We start from the raw sequence: 17,764 nt of genomic DNA, 5'->3' as shown, positions 1-17,764 counted from the left end.
TATGTTTATGCATTTGTGCGATGAAAACGGTGAACTAGGTCAAAACGGTGAATACATGATGATATGAATTAATACATGATGATATGAAGTAATACTATGTCTGACCCGTAAATCGGACCATCTCCATGGTGGGAATCAACCCTAGAGTTGGCTCTTCGACAATGAGAGGTGTCGAGAGTCTGACGGGCCTCCGATTCCACCAATATTGCATAAAAACCAAAAAGGAGTTCGTAAAGAAGTTGTAAAACGTGAAAATCCATTAGATCTTGATCTAATCTCGATTGAATGATGCTCCACAACATTTTACCTAGGTAAAACGAGTGGAAACCATCTTCGAGGTGTTTGGAAATCAAAGATTTTGAGGAAAAAGTTAAAGTGTGCGTGTGATTTTGATGAAATAAGATGGAGTAGAAGTGAAATAGAGATGGAGATTGAAGAAGGCTGAAGGAAAACGCTTACAAAAGTCTTGAATCGCAGCTGAAAGCTTGAGAGCGGATGAGAGCACCAAAAGTGTTGAAATGGAGACACAAGGCTGCTATTTATAGTGGAGGGTGAGGACTAGGGCGGTGTGCGGATGAGCGGTATCCGTATGGCTCCATCCGGACGGATGAGCTCCATCCGGACGGATGGGCTCCATCCGGGCGGATGACCCATTCGGATGGCTGAGTTTGTGCTTGCTAGTTTCCCACTTTGATTCGTTTGCGAGTGATATTAAGTGTTGCGTTGTGTTTTGGTGTGATAAGTCGAGTTGTTCAAGTTTGCGTTGCGAGTGTAATCCATAAACATATAAAGCACACACAAGTAAAGCATATAAGAACACACAGCATAACATTACTGCTACTATTTACAGCGTTTGCGTTTTAGCGTGTTAGTTGCGATAAGCGAATGCGAAGTCGTGAGTGGTTACCGAACAAATAAACACACTCGGCAATTAAAATAGTATAAATCTCTGTAATTCGTGTTGCGTTAGCGTTGAGCGTTTGCAATTATAAAGCGTTTAAACGTGCAGCGGTGCGGTGTGATAAAAATGTATTTAGTATAACATAACCCTTTATTTATATCGAATCTCGGAGTAAAAGATGGTTACAAATCGAAGCAAAAGCAACCGGATAACAATCCGAAAAGTCGGGTTGTTACACTACGGTAGTGCCCTGTTTCACCTTCTTGACTCTTCAAGTATCTTTATTTTAATTCCACTTCCGCACTCTGCCATGCTTTCCTTTTCTTTACGTCTTTTACGCCTCTTGTACCTGCCATGACAAACACACTGTAGTCATCCAATCCCTTAAAATAGCACACTTAAGAATATAATTTTCATTATATTTATAGCAATTAAGGGTTGTCCTACGGTTCACCCGTTAACAATTAATATGTATATATGTTTTCAATATCTAAAATTGATGATCTCATGATGAAATAAGCTTGATTATGTTATGATGACATCATAATGTCATTATTAGCCAATTATCCAACCATGTCGTTCTCGTATTCTCGTCATTTATATATCTCGTTTTCCAAGTCACTTGACGGAGGAACGTCGTTGACTTCGGTCTAGAACCGAACTGAACCGACACTAGCTACAACCACACAAAAGTGCATCAACAGTTACGCGAAACGACGCTAACGAAGACGATGATTAAAAGTTTATGTATTTTTTTAGGTTTAAGAAATTTTAATTTTAACGTTATTTAATTTTATTTTAACTTTATGTAAAATTTATTTGAAATTTATGTAATATTTTTAATTAATGTTATTTATCTAATTAATATTAATTTTTTAATTTAATAGAATTCTTTTATTTTTTTAAATATTAAAATAAATACAAAAAATTATGCCACATATCATACCATACCACCCTTTTACGCCCGTCTCACGTCGCCCTTTTTGCGTCATGCCACTTTTTTGCCAATTACTGACGTGATTACCACATGGCGTGAAGCGCCCTCTTTTCAAGCCCGCCCACTCTATATGGTCTTATAAAAAAATCCATAAACAATTAAATTTTGTTATCATGATAGGTGTCTCTTGAGACATTATTCCACATAACATCTTACAAGCTCAAAATACACTCTATTATAGGCCCAAGTGGACTTCATAATCAGTTGTAGCCTACACGACAACTATCTTACAATTTACATGCCCAAAGTCTTCATTTGATATGATACCAAGATCCATCCTTTTCTGGTATCCAAAAATATCAACTAAAACAGCTATTAAAATAGAAAGATCTGAATATGTTGACCAAAATAATGTCTTTTAAACAAATTAATTGTATTTTCATTTTCATGACACCAGTCCCTCTTTTGTCTCTTAACATAACATGTAAGTTGGATTTACACGAGTCCCTCTTTTGTCTCGTAACATAACATGCAAGTTGGATTTACACAAAACACATTGAAAAAATATTAACTTAAACACAAAGGAAGTCTTTACTAAACAAAATAATCATTACAATACAGTTGATTTATACTCAAATTGAAATATCATGAGACAAACAATTAGTTTAGACAAGATACGTTTGTTTCTTGATAAAACTTATATAATAGACATGTAAGATTAAACAAACTTTGTATATAGATTCTTTGTACTCAAATTGAAATATCATGACGTTCGGGTTCAAAACCGTTTTGGAGTGTTAAAACCGTTTTTTTAAAACACAAATTTGTTTAGGTTGGAACCGGTTTTCAACATAAAAATCAGATCGGATCAAAACCAGTTTGGAGTGTTAAAACCGTTTTCTTAGCCAACCCAAATCGGTTCGGGTTGGAACTGGTTCTCAACACAAAAATCACAAACCTATGTCAAACGGTCATGTTGGGATGGGTTGGGCCAAAACCGGTTTTTTCAGCGGGTCGGGGACCGGTTCATCGGTTCCAAACCGGTTTTTTTTACACCTCTATACAGGGGTTGTACATTCTAGTGGCCCGTAACGAATTTTCTTCAAGCATTTTTACTTGTGTGATAACTATTTTCACATGTGCTAACTAGCCCTTTAATTTCAGGATATTGTTTCACTTGTGTGGTGATAGTTGGTTTCTTAGAAGGTAATGGTGCATGACTTAAAGTTGAGCATAATTTTGATTGTGGTTTGTCGTCTTCGTCATCCTCGTCATCATCATAATCCAACAGCTCAAGCTCTTTTTAGACAAAAATAACAAGATGTTAAAAAAATGTCAAATTTTACTGGGTATGAGTAAAATTTCAAAATGACGAACACCTAGTCCATTGGATAAAATATGTGGTGCACATATTCTTGTGGTACGAGTCATTCATATAGATGTAGAGCCTCCTTAATTAATGTTAAAATAACCAAATTTATTTCTAATAAATATAAGACATTCAAATACTTAACACTAGGATTAAAGGTGCCAAAATTGGGTGTGTTCATGAGTTGGATAACGGATGCCGGTCAAAAAAAAAGTTGGATAACGGATCAAAATGACCAAAGAGAGAGAACAACTTGAAATACTCATTAATTAATAAATTTGAAATTATTACCACTTGTTGACATAATCACCTTTGTCCTTCTCCAAGGCTCCCTCGTCTACACGTATTCTAGTAAAAATAGGGCCACCTTCTTTTGGCTTGTTGGGCTCATAGGGATGCAAATTAGTCGCCTTGTGACAACGAATTTATAAATCTAAAAACAAATTATATATATTACAAATGCAAGTTGGATAAACACTAGCTGTTTTTGTCTAGTGTCTTTTTTTTTATATTACAATTGCAAGTTGGATAAACAGTAGCTGTTTTTGTCTTTTTTTTCTTTTTTATATGGGGAATTCACCTGTAATAATCTCAATTAAAGCAAGTTGGATAAACAGTAGCTGTTTTTGTCTTTTTTCCTTTTTTATATGGGGAATTCACCTGTAATAATCTCAATTAAAGGTTATTGTCATTGACAGTTCCATCTTTGAATATTCCTCCCATCAGTCTTACCTTTCACCTATTTTTTCTACACCAATTCCTCGTTAAATAAAGCTTAACAGAGTTAAGCTTTTTTTTTTTTTTTTTTTCAAATTACAAACAGATTTTTTAGGGCTTTTAAACAGAACGACGATTCAAGTCCATTGATGTAAAATTTATCTCGAAATGGTGCTCCAAATGACTTGATTTTTGTTAATTGGAAATTTAAACACATGAATTGAAGCGCTGTTTTTATCGTTTGGAGCACCGTTTCGAGGTAAGTTTTACATCAATGGACTCGTATCGTCGTTCTGATTAAAAGCCGTAAAAAACCTGTATGTAAATTGGAAAAAAAAAACATAACTCCGTTAAGTTTTTTTAACGGGGGACCGATGTAAGAAAAATAGGTGAAAGGTGGGACTGGTGGGGGAAATATTTAAAGGTGGGACTGTCAATGGCCAATGACCTCTAATTGGGATTATTATAGGCCAATTATCTTTTTTTTATTTCGTATACTTTTACCCTCAAAGTTTCAGTGTTAACCCTTACAACGCTTTAACTTTTGAAAAAAAAAACTTTGTAATCGAGTTACGTGTTTATTTTATTGTACATTTTGATATAAATTCAAATTGGTTTATGTTTAGATGTAATTTTTCACAGAAATGAGTTGGTTCAAATATAATATGTTCTTATACTTATTATTATGTATGTTTTCAATTGATCTACGTTTTGACGTAAATTCATTTTTTTTCCATAAATGAATTGGGTCAAATATAATAACTTTTTGTACTTATTTTTATGTGGGTTTTCAATTGGTCTATATTTTGATGTAAATTAACGAGTTGGGTCTAATATAATACGTTTTCATTAGACAGTATAAATTGGAATCACTTTATGTTTGTGTCGCAATAAATTCAAGTTGGTTTACTTCGACGTAAATTACTATTAGCAAGTTGTATGAATAATGCTTTCATTCTATTGGCTTTTTTGTTTCCTTCATGATTTTTTTTCTGGACTTTATTATTTTTATTTTTCTTTATGTTTAGTGTTTTAGTTTTAGTTTTAGGTTCTTTTTTCATTAAAGTTATATTTAAGATAGTGTTTACGTTTACATTTACAATTATATAAAATCAGCTTGTTTCACTGTCCAATCTAAATTTTATATCATATTATGGTTTCAGTCTATGTAAAACATGTATCGATATTCTTTTGCGTAAATTTCTTTCGATTGCTACACTGAATTAAAATAGATATTGATCAAAACCACACAACATGACGCGGGTAATCTTTATAGTTTCAATACATACAAAAAGCATCGTGATCATATTTAATTGTAAGATGTGAATGGAAAGTAAACGGTCAAATTTGACCAACTAATACCAAACATTTCAACTAAACATTTCAATTTTTTTTTTTGAAGTAACAGTTATGGAAAGTATAACAAGGCTTGTTAAAACAGGAAAATCCAAATATGCGAATAGTTACAAAGACCCTATCTCCCACATTATTTTTATTTTTTCCATCTTTAATCTTATTTAATCATTTAGATACTTATTAAAACATGTAATCTATTATTTATTTTAATTTTTCTACTTTTATTGAATTATTTAATTAGCTTAGACATTTATTTATTATTAGTGGTTCATAAGAATACTTATAATATATGTAGGATAAGGATCATGTGAGAAGTAGTAGGCTATTTGAGAAACTTGAAAAGCATTCTGGACCACACATTTTCCTTAAGCAAAAAAATGCAAAAAAAATGTAAAAAAAATGCAATTTTTTTTTTTTTTGAAAAATCGCAGGTTTTTCTTTAAGAATTTAATTTTTTATTTTTTTTAATTTTTTTTTTTTGGGATTTATACACATGTGTATATTGTTAATCTTTTTAACCATACATATATGTATATTGTCAATTATACATATATGTATATACATGTTTAAAATTGAAAAATAAGTGTTATTTAGGGTTTAGCATTAATATTTAGGGTTTAGCATTAGGGTTTAGGGTTTAGCTTTACGGTTTAGGGTTTAGCTTTAGGGTTTAGCATTAGGGTTTAGTAATAGTATTTAGGGTTTAGCATTAGGGTTTAGCTTTTGGGTTTAGCATTATAGTTTAGTTTTAACTTTTGGGTTTAGCTTTATCTTTACGGTTTAGCATTAAGGGTTTAGCTTTAGGGTTTAGTTTTAGCTTTAGGGTTTAGCATTAGGGTTTAGCTTTAGGGTTTAGAATTAGGGTTTAGCTTTAGGGTTTATCATTAGGGTTTAGAATTAGGGTTTAGCTTTAGGGTTTAGAGTTTAGCATTAAGGTTTAGCTTTAGTGTTTATGGTATAAGGTTTAGGATTTATAACACATATTTTTTCAATTTTAAATATGTATATACATATATGTATAATTGTCAATATACATATATGTATAGTTAAAAGATTAACGATATACACATGTGTATAAAGCCTAATTTAAAAAAAAATAATAATAAAAAAATTTAATCCTTAAAGAAAAAGCTGCGATTTTTCCAAAAAAAAAAAAAAAAACATTTTTTCACCTTTTTTGCATTTTTTGCTTAGGGAAAATGTGTGGTCCAGATTGCTTCTCAAGTTTCTCAAATAGGGTGGACTTCTCTTAGATCCCTACCCTATATATATATATATATATATATATATATATATATATATATATATATATATATATATACTAGTAGGGTACCCGCACGATGCTGTAGGGGCAATATTTTACAACGCCATACTCGTTTCTCTTAGTTTATCAAATATTTTTTATGTGAAGAATTTATTGTTATAATTTATTCATAGAAAATTTTCTCATCATATGAAATAAACAAAAATCGAATGCAAGTCAACCTAGTAGGAGACCCACACAATACAGCGGTGGCGACAATTTACAACACGATACCTGTTTCTATTACTTTATTGTTCGTAACACTAGTGTGGTTTATCTATTTCTTACATATATGAATTAAATAATAACTAACATATGAATAAGAAAATGCAGTCATAAATATAATTAAAAAATAAAAATTGAAGCACATGACTAAGAAAATATAAGTCATAAAAATAGTAACTTAAAAATAAAAATCCGTCCGTCAACTACTTGCATTGTAAATATGTCCTATTGGTTGTAAGGGCTACACATCTTAATTAACTTTTTTTTGAACGGCTAATAGTTGCACTTCACATGAATTGAACCCTTTTTCTCCTTTTATCCAAACGCTTAGAAGGTTTTCTTTTACCACTGGCCAAAGTCTCAATGGCCCAGATCTCAATTAAGTCATCTCAAATAGGAGATCGGCACTTGCGACCATACAATGCCTCAAAAGGAGCCATTTGAATACTGGAGTGGTAGTTGTTGTTGTACGACAACTCAATCAAAGGTAAATGTACATCCCAATTACCGCGAAAGTCGATAACACAAGAGCGAAGCATGTCCTCTAGGGTTTGGATAGTACGTTCAGTCTGTCCATCCGTTTGAGGATGAAAAGCCGTACTAAGATTCAAGTGAGTACTCATAGCGGTTTGGAATGTTTGCCAAAGACGTGACGTGAAACGACCATCGCGGTCAGAGATAATGTCAATGGGGATACCATAACGACATATGATTTCATCAGTGTAGACTCGAGCTAGTTTCAACCTTGAAATCCTCATGAATGGGGAGAAAGTGAGCGGATTTGGTCAAACAGTCGATGATCACCCAAATGTTATCATGACAAGAAGGCGTGCGAGGGAGTTTGGTCATGAAGTCCATAGCAATGCTATCCCATTTCCAAACAGGGATTTCTAGTTGTTCGAGTAAACCAGAAGGACGCTGTTGCCTCAACTTTGACTTTCGAGCAAGTGAGACATTTAGAAACGAAGGTGGCTATGTCTTTCTTCATACCAGGCCACCAATAGGATGTACGAAGATCGTGGTACATCTTATCAGCACCAGGATGAATAGAGTATCAGGACTTGTGTGCCTCCTTCATTATAAGTTCACAAAGGTTGTCGCGATTTTGCACCCAAATGCGATCAAGATAGTATTGGAGTCCATCTGATTTTGTCACAAGTTGATCTTCAGAAGCACCACGTACCTCTATGAACAAACTTCCCTCATTGGATGACGAATACTGAGCTTCACGAATGTAAGTATGAAGATCGCTAATGATTTGAGAATAATGAATGCTATTAACATGAGATTTGCGACTGAGCGCATTGGCCACGACATTTGCTTTGCCAGGATGGTAGCAAATCTCGCAATCGTAGTCGTTAAGCAATTCCACCCAACGACGTTGACGCATGTTTAGCTCTTTTTGGTTAAATATGTGTTGTAGGCTCTTATGGTCGGTGAAAACCACACATTTTGTACCATATAGGTAGTATCGCCAAATCTTGAACGCAAAAACAACTGCACCAAGCTCGAGATCGTGGGTAGTGTAGTTCTTCTCATGTATTTTCAGCTGTCTATAAGCATACACGATGACCTCGTCTCGTTGCATGAGAACACAACCAAGACCACGGTTTGATGCATCGCAATGTACCACGAAATCATCGTTTCCATCAGGAAGAGCAAGTACAGGAGCACTGCAAAGCAAGTCCTTAAGAGTTTGAAAGGATTCCTCTTGCTTAGGACTCCAAGCAAAAGGTTTCTCTTTCTAAGTCAACATGGTGAGGGGAACGGCGATTTTAAAGAAATTCGAGATGAATCGTCGGTAGTAACCTGCCAATCCTAGGAAAGATCGAATTTCAGATGGGTATTTAGGCGCGATCCAATTTTTCACTGCTTTGATTTTGGACGGGTCAACGTGAATTCGTTTTTCACTCACGACATGTACAAGGAATTGAACTTCTTTCATCCAAAATTCACACTTAGAAAATTTAGCGTATAGACGTTCACCACGTAAGAGTTCGAGAATGAGGCATAAATAGCGTTCATGATCGGCTTGAGTTTTCGAGTAAATGAGAATGTCGTCGATGAAGAAAATTACAAAACGATCCAAGTAGGGTTTACAAACACGATTCATTAAATCCATAAAGACAACAAATGCGTTGGTCAAACAAAAAGGCATAACCACGAACTCATTATGACCATAGCGAGTGCGAAAAGCGGTTTTGGGGATGTCCTCTTCGAGAACACGAAGTTGATGATAGCCAGATTGAAGGTCGATCTTAGAAAAACATGTTGCGCCTTGGAGTTGATCAAAGAGATTATCGATGCAAGGGAGAGGATACCGGCTTTTGACAGTGAGTTTGTTAAGCTCATGATAATCGATGCACATGCGAAACGAACCATCCTTCTTTTTGACAACAAACACAGGAGCGCCCCAAGGTGAAGTACTTAGGCGTATGAAGCCTTTATTGAGGAGCTCTTGAAGTTGACTTGACAACTCTTGCATCTCAGTGGGTGCAAGAGGATAAGGTGCTTTAGCAACAGGAGTCGAACCAGGGATGAGATCAATGCGAAAATCAACCGATCGAGATGGAGGAGGACCAGGAAGATCTCCATGAAAGACTTTAGGAAAATCACGCACAATTGGAACATCACTTATGTCACACCCTCAAAATCCACAAGCGGAGTATTACCGCGAGGCGTGTGACTGACCAGGAACATACCACCAATCATAATAAACATTAAGTAAAGTAAAGTGAAACCATAGCAAACAAAATGTTTAGTGTTCCCAAAACCAAAGTCCAAAACCAAATACAAAAGTTAGCGGAAGCATAAAGTATCAAAACCTATAAAGCAGTTTAGAAGCATAAAGTTTAAATGTTAGGAACCCAACAGTTGGTTCCCTGCCACAACGCCCACTCCTCGTACAAGTCCCAGCCATGTACCTAACGACCTGCAAAGCATGTGGTAACGTGTCAACAAAAAGGTTGGCGAGTTCACAGTTGGTTGTTCATTTTAATATTGTTCCAAAAACCATAAGTTGTTTCGAAAACCATAAGTTGTCAAGTTCCTTGTTCTCATAACCATATGCTGTGGGGGCTACCCCAATGTTTTAAACCACTAGACCCGTACCATATCGACTACTGACTTAAGTTATGTTGAGTGCCCTGAGTCAATGTCTATCATCATTGACTAAGTGCCCAAGTCCATTAGTCCACGCCCGTCCTCTGCGACACGCTGTGAGGCTTGTCAGACCTAATAGCGCTATTTAACTAATGACCCGTTCGCCAATGGCCCAACGATTAAGTCGATACAAAAATGAGGGACTTAAGATAGAGTTGTTGTCTAGTAAGTTTATGGTTGTCGCTCTTCCCAAGGAGAGCGGAGGTACGTATTCTACCCAAGGAGAATACGCAGATCGTATCCCACCTAAAGGGGATAGTTGTTATTTAACCCATTCCCAAACCACCGGGAATCCCATGCTTTGATGAAAGTGTGAACTCACCTTTGGTCTCTTAAAATGGTTAAAAGTCAAGGTAGGTCAATCATGTCCTAGTATGATTACCATTCAGTTCATTAGTGTGTTCAAATAAGGCATGCAACTCCTACACGCATCTACCACATAACATGCACTCACTTTGACAGTTCACGCACATAAACATATTCCACCTATAACTACTCATGAACAAGCACACACTAATTCACATAACACTTTCGTTGACAAATAAAAAGTTGGATCATTATCAGATAGCACAACTGACCTCTAGACACACACATCACAACTTATATTGTTTTAGCTTTAACATCCAAAACTGCGCTGTTTTCGGATATTTTTATAAAATAGTCAACTTGTTCCAAAAATTCTAATTAATTTATAGAATGTTCTAAACGGCCCACATCACATTGTGTAAAAATCTCGGGACTCAATTCATTACGGATTATTTTATAAAATCATTTATCGGGCTGCAATCAGATTCATCACTTTCTGACTGCAGTCCACGGAAAAATTTATTTAAAATTCATCGTAAGTCTGATTGACGAAATTCCAGTTGGGGATTTACGATGACACCTGTGGCCATCTACTGTATGAATTTCATGACCTAACTCTATCCAGATTACAGGTTATGACGAAAAACATAACATACATTTCTGCAGAAAAAACGCAGCTTTTGCTGCTGTACAAAACAGGCCTTTAAAAATAGCAAACGACCTCAGAAAAATATGATTCCAGCGCCATTTGAAGTTTTTTCGAGAACGTATGATTTAGACTTCAGAAAATCAATTTTTTGATTTATAACCGTCCGTTTACAGCCAACTGAAGTTGGCTATTTTCATTAATCAGCATTCTGTTTTTCAGTTAAACGACACCAAAACGTGTGTAAACGATCCCGGAACTTCCTAATAACCACTAAAATCAGGTTAACCATCAATTATCACCTAACCATATCAATAATCACAAAAACCTAGATATAAAACATCATGATTTTCACAAAAACGCAGCCAATGATCATGTATGCATGCGTATCATCAATTAATTTGCACAATCGCATAATTACCCGAAACTAATCATGCAACAACAAAAACCCTAGCATAATAAATCAATATCACAGCCATGACTCATAATAAAGGTAAAAACGTAGCCATGAATTTGCAGAATTAGAAACCAAAACACATCACAACACTAACCGGAAGGAGATGAGAGAGCTAGAACGAGATGGAGATGAGAGAAGGGGGGGGGGCTACCTTCCTGCCGTCACACACACAAGGGGGAGGGTAGGGTTTCAATATTTTTTTTGAACTCATGCATATACATATAAACAAATAGAAGGGTGTTTGGATCTTGTGGGCCGAAAAGGGAAGGAGTGGGTTGGCCTCATGTTTCACGCAAGGGGTATGGGTGGCGGGTTGGGCTGGTTATAGCGCAAGGGGGAGGGGTCGGTTGGGTTGGGTTTACTAAGTGGTGGTCTTTCGAGTTACACGAAATAACTAATTAAAATGTTTCATTTCACAAAGTATCATACTACAATGTTTCTTTTCGCAAAAAGACGCATAACACAATACTTCGGTTTCGGATTTCGGTTTCACGTACACATTACCAAGTTTGTAATCATTCAAGAAAATAATCAAACAACACATTCAATTCATATATGTACGTGTAATTACAAAGTAAAGATTTATACGAGTTGTCACAACTTAGGCTCTTTCCCTTGCCCTTTTCTTCAACAACATGGGCTAAAAAGGCAAACTACTATTTACGTAAGTACTTGTTCGCTTGTGTGCAGGACATAAGCTTCAGTCCTCTTGAAGGTCGGTCTCCATAAACGTGTAAAGTATCACCAGAAGGAAGAGGCAAACGAACGTATTTTTCATGACAAGAGATTTCAGCATGGTTCTTATGAAGCCAATCCATGCCTACAATGATATCGAAGATTCCCAATTGCATGGGTATGAGATCGATAGGGAAAACGTGTTCGTTGAGGGTGAGAAAACAATTGCGAAGAACAGAATCGACTGTAATAGTCTTAGGTAGTTTCGGGCGTGTACAACTTAACATAAATTTAAATTCAATGGACACAAAGCTTTTGTCTGCTCCAGTATCAAATAGTATAGAAGCATAAAGATTGTTAACGAGAAACGTACCATTAACGACTTCATTATCGTTTTGAGCTTGATTAGTGTTGATGTTGAAGGCTCGTCCTCGTGGAGCTTGCTGCTGTTGTTGCTCTTGATTCAGCTGAGGACATTGAGGACGAAGATGTATTGTGTCACCACACTTGTAGCAGGCTCGTGCGTTGTTCATCGGTTTAGGGTTTTGGGGAGCTTGCTGGATTTGGTTGACTTGTGGTGTAGGGTTATTGCGACAATAAGGGGTTGTGTGACCAAACTGATTGCATGTAGTGCAATGGCGACAAGCTGAGTTAGCTGGGTGATGATAATGGCAGGTATTACACTTGGGATGAGCCCCAATGTATGGTTTCTTGGTGTTTTCAGGTGTAACAGGATTTGGGGTTGCAACGGGAACAATCGCGTTGTAGCTTAGGTTTTGAAACTTTCGTTTCTTACCCTTGCTACCACTTGATTGTGCGGTGATTTAGTTGGCTGGTTTAGAGGTGACGGGGGTTGCGACTTGTTTATCACGAATACGATTGTTGTTTAGGCTAGCTGCGAGGCGATATACTTCCTCGATGTTGTCAAGCTTTGTTGCTTCGATGGTGTCAGGCATGGCAGAGGGTAAGCCATTGTGAATTCAGGATCTGCACTGATTCCTTGACAGTTGAATGCGTACCGTAACGTGAAATTTGCGGAATCCAATCACGTATGTGGATAGAACACGAAGATGTAATTATCAATGATTTCTATTAACTGATATAACTTTGTATACAACGTGAAATCAACTGGCAGAGCTTCGCCTCAAGAATACCCAAAAGTTACAAATGCCAAGACCCTAGACATCTATTTATAGGCAGCCCTCATCCGGATGACATATACTAGCGGATGGACTCCATCCAGACGGATGGACGACACTGAATAACCTCAGAATCCAGATGAACATTTTGCCATCCGTCCTAATGGACCTGTTGTCCATCCGTACTGATGAACTTCAACATGCACCAACTTTGTCTTTATCTTATTTCAGCACTGGTCTTGTGACATCTGATTCAGCTACGATACGTGATTGACGCAGTCGATAGACATATGCACTCACAGACTCCACCTTGGATATTGCTGTAGTCAATCTAGTAGCTTTCTATCTTCTCTCTCTGAGTCTTCACGAAGTGTTGACATTATCATCACCACAGAATCTCCATTGATTCTAACAGACTCCCGGCGGATCTGTTTTCAGCTTCAGCTGCCCCCCTTTCGTTTAGCTCAGACTCCACCTTGCTTTAAGCTTCCATGCTTTCAGCTACTAAGATCGTCACCTGGCTCTACAAGCTCCTCTAAGATAGTCACCTACCTTCCTTTTGCTTTGAGCTCGTCTTCAGACTCCCCCTTAAGCTCCGCTGTCGGGATCGTAGTCTGGCAAAATCTGCATATCTCAAACAAGTTGTAAGAATTTTGACAATTTAAGTTCAAAATCAAAAACCTTGCTCTACACATGAACTGGAGCATTTCATATATGTGACAGTTAAAGATTTTTAGGTTTTCCCAGACATAATGACCTGGCCCAAAATAAATTTGGATCGAGAACCTGGCTTAAATTTAACAATATGAAATTTCCCAGAAATAACTTGGCTCTCTCCCCCTATAAAATAACTCTATATTTGACATTTTAAGCATCCAAAATCTCATGATTTATTTGTCCAAGTCCAAATTATTGACCTTGAAGATTTCACAAACTGTTTTTGATTTTTCAATAAAAACCTCAAGTTTTAAATTAATGAACTTGTTTATTTTTCAGAAACATATTCAGCATACTTAGACTTTGAAACTCAGCTTTCAGACATTGGTTGTCTAAAATAAAGTAGAAAAAAATCTTTTTGTATTTTTCAAAGTTTATGCTAAAACACTCTGAAAATCTTTTTGTACTTTTTCTTTAACATAAAGCAATGAAGAAATATTTACAGACAATATTTTTGTTTGAGTTCACGTCAGAGGATCATATCAGTTTATGACAAATCACTAGCACCGTTGAGCTTTAAACACTTTAAGTTCTAAACGATTCACTTAGATTGTCAGTATATTGTTCCACTTAAATTCTCACACACAGTTCAACTGATTCGAGATACGAGATTAATGTTTTAAGAACTCAACTTATTCGCGTGTCCCACCTCAGAATATACTCCCGTATCAAAATTCCCTAGATTCAGTCTTACAGGTGAATATACTATATTGATATTTGTTCTCTGGGTTAGTGCGAGACCTTGAGAGCTCAGGTATGAACTATCGTTCAGTCAAAGAGATTAAGACTCGACTTTAGGTGTGTCCCACTTAGGGATCCTCTTTACAACTGCACTTGATTTATATCTTTCGATATTTTTCAATTTTTATGCAGAGGGAAAGCTTTTATTAAAGTGCATAAAGTATTATACGAGGACTAGGCCATTGCTTCCGCAATATCAGAAGACCAGGTATAATACCCCAGATATCAAACAGTATAAAGATCTAGTAACTTAGAATTAGGCAATCTCTCAAAAAAGAATTCGGGGGTTACCCGTATATCCGAGAGATGTTCCCCACGAGATAAGTAAGTTTATTGGTATTTAAGTTTATATCTCAAAATCAATTTACTAAGCGTGTAAAAACCTACTGGCATATCATCAGTGAGACAGTTTATCACATTTTAACTTTCCATTTCTTTAGCGTACTATGATTGTCTACTGATGTACTATCATTTTCTCTTTTTACACAAAACTCTTTTTTATTTTCTATTGTTTTTTATTTTTTCAAAATTTTCCAATGTTTTTATATTTTCTAAAATAAATTTTTGCTCCCCCTAAAATCCAAAACATTTAAAGAAAATTTGACAACCCGATGCAGATAGCTTTATCTCGCTATCCATTTTCTGCTTTACATGTTCTGTTTTGCATAAAATACCCCCATGATTTACAACACATTGATTTTTAACAATGTTAAAACCATTTTCAATTGTGAAATAGTCATGTTTGTTTAGTCGTGAGGGTTTCGGCATATTCACTCAACAATTTTTTTTTTCAAAATTTTAATTTTTGACAAATTTAAAAACACAAACATTTTTTTTTCAATTTTTAACAAAATAAAAGCAAATTTTTGGTTTTTTTAGATTTTCTGATTTTTAGGGTTTTGAAATATGGTTTATTTATATATAGAAACAAACTCCCTGATCTCAGTTGCAGGGATCCTCCTCCTCCTTCTCCTCTGGTGCCAGGTTGCTCCCTCCTTCATCTTGACAATCAATCGTCATCTGGAACACCTGCACATACACGTAACTCAATTACTTGAACAAAGCAACCCAAGCCTGCTTTGACTCATGTAGCTGAATGTGTATCTTTCTAGGTAAAACTGGATAGTTTCTTTCATTCTTTTCAAAAACATTCTCTTTAATATTCTCATCATTAGAAACCTTTTGTTGCTTAACCACCCAGATTTGACCTTTTGAAACATTCCTTTTATAAAATCTTGAATCAATTTGAATGTTTGTTTTTTATTCAACAACTCTTGGTTTCCAAAACTGGTTCGGTTTTGTCATATCAACAGTTGTTTTCCAGCTTTGTGTTGTCCTAAATCTGGGTGTCACTGCTTTCCAAAATTGTTTTGATTCAAACTTGGATCTTTTCGGAATCGAAGTTTGTTTGGTTGATTTCTGTGTTTCAACCTCAACTTTCTTTTTCTTTTCAGCAGCAACAGGCTTCGGATTTGAACACTTGCGACCAAGATGTCAAGTTTGATTACATTTAAAACATGTTCTTTTTGAAACATCTTTGGCCTGTTGTTGCTTTTTCTGAGCATAGAACTCTTTATTAGACTGTCGTCTAAATTGGAGTCCTTTCTCTTCCTCTAAACTTGTCCCATGGACAAAGTTTGTCTTTTTCTGATAATATGGCTTTTCAAACCGTTTCTTTTTGTTTTGTTTCTTTTTATAACCCAACCTAGCCTTCATGTTCTTCTTTCTGTAACTAGGTTTGTTATAAAAAGTTTTCTTGCTCTTTCTAGCAAATTTGTCAATTTCAGACTTCTCAATTTCTACCAATTTGAAAACCTTGTCAATCTTTTCCGAAATCACATTCTGAATCGGGACTTCAATATCTGAGAATAATCTGTCCGATCCAATCATGGTGTAAGCCAATCCTACCGGATCATCATTCGCATTTTTCTCAGATTTTGAATTTTTAAGATAACTCTCATGAAAACTTCCCTCATTTTCATCCCGTGAGTCGGACTTATCTGTTTTGATATAATCATCTTGCAAAACATTTTCAATGACTTTACCTACCACCTCTGAATCACTAGTATCATCAGATTTAGAATAGGTTACATCTATATTATCTGGCAATTGATCAACCATGTTGAAAGCTTTTTCCACCTTCTCGTCATCATAGAACATGAATTTTTCCTCAAACGGTGGTGGAACCTGATGATATTCTGAGCCAACTCCCTTCTTGTTTTTCTCAGAATCTTTATCATCCGGTTTTATGTTGAAAATACATTCAAGAACATATGATGAAGCGTGATAATTATGCAACTTGTTATTATCTTGTTCTAAATCAGCTATTTTACGTTTAAGCTCAGCAACTTCTTCAATATAAGAATTTAAAACTTGTTGTTTTATTTTATATTGTCGCTTAAGTGTTTTTGATGTTTCAGAACAATGTTTCAATCTAGATTGAACAAGTTTCATTTGACTTTTCACTACTTCATATGACTCTTTTGTAATGTGATATGCAAGTTTTATTGAATCATGCTCTGTTTTCATTTCTTGAAAAGCATTTTCTTTTTGTATCAACTCTTCAATCATTGCTGAACACTTTTTTTTTTCAAAATCTCATTTTCTTTTTCTAAAACTTCACATTTTTGTGTCAGCTTTTCATCATTATCTTTTAAAACCTTTTCGTTTTCAAACATTTCTTTGCATTTATCTTTGAAAACTTTTTCAATTTTAGTAAATTCCATATCTCTTGTTCTGAACTTTTCATCTTTTTCAGTACAAGCACTGCATGTTTCCATGCATTTCTTGCACTATTCAACTGTTGTATTTAAAACTTCAGAAGATTCAGTTTGAAAAATTACCTCAGTAATTGGCACCTCGGCTTTTTCTGCCGTCTGCTTCTGATCAGCTTCCTTTTCCTGCTGTTCCTCAGCAACAGCTTCACCAACATCAGCTTCATTAACCATCTTCTCATCAACTTTCACATGTTTCTCTTTATCACCTTCTTCTTTCTTCTTCAAATTCTCTTCATCCTACTATTCTCCAGTAACAACTTCTTCTGCTGGTTTCTGACCTTCTTCACCAGCTTCTTCTTCCACTTCTTCATTTTCTTGCAACCTTCTTCAATTCAT

At 35.6% G+C, this 17,764-nt stretch overlaps 1 long non-coding RNA gene across 1 annotated transcript; it reads right to left on the bottom strand.

Annotated features, from left to right (window-relative positions):
• Positions 1–1,032: 1,032 nt before the first annotated feature.
• LOC118489036 lies at positions 1,033–3,617 on the bottom strand. The gene is made up of 2 exons (XR_004885848.1): positions 3,499–3,617; positions 1,033–1,250 (listed from the first exon to the last, which is right to left on the bottom strand). It is a non-coding gene; the product is annotated as an uncharacterized LOC118489036 (long non-coding RNA).
• Between the last annotated feature and the right edge of the window lie 14,147 nt (positions 3,618–17,764).

The sequence above is a fragment of the Helianthus annuus genome, chromosome 17 (assembly GCF_002127325.2).
Source record: "Helianthus annuus cultivar XRQ/B chromosome 17, HanXRQr2.0-SUNRISE, whole genome shotgun sequence".
NCBI lineage: Eukaryota > Viridiplantae > Streptophyta > Magnoliopsida > Asterales > Asteraceae > Helianthus > Helianthus annuus.
Note: the sequence above shows the minus strand (reverse complement) of the source record. Positions and strands in the feature narration are given on the sequence as shown.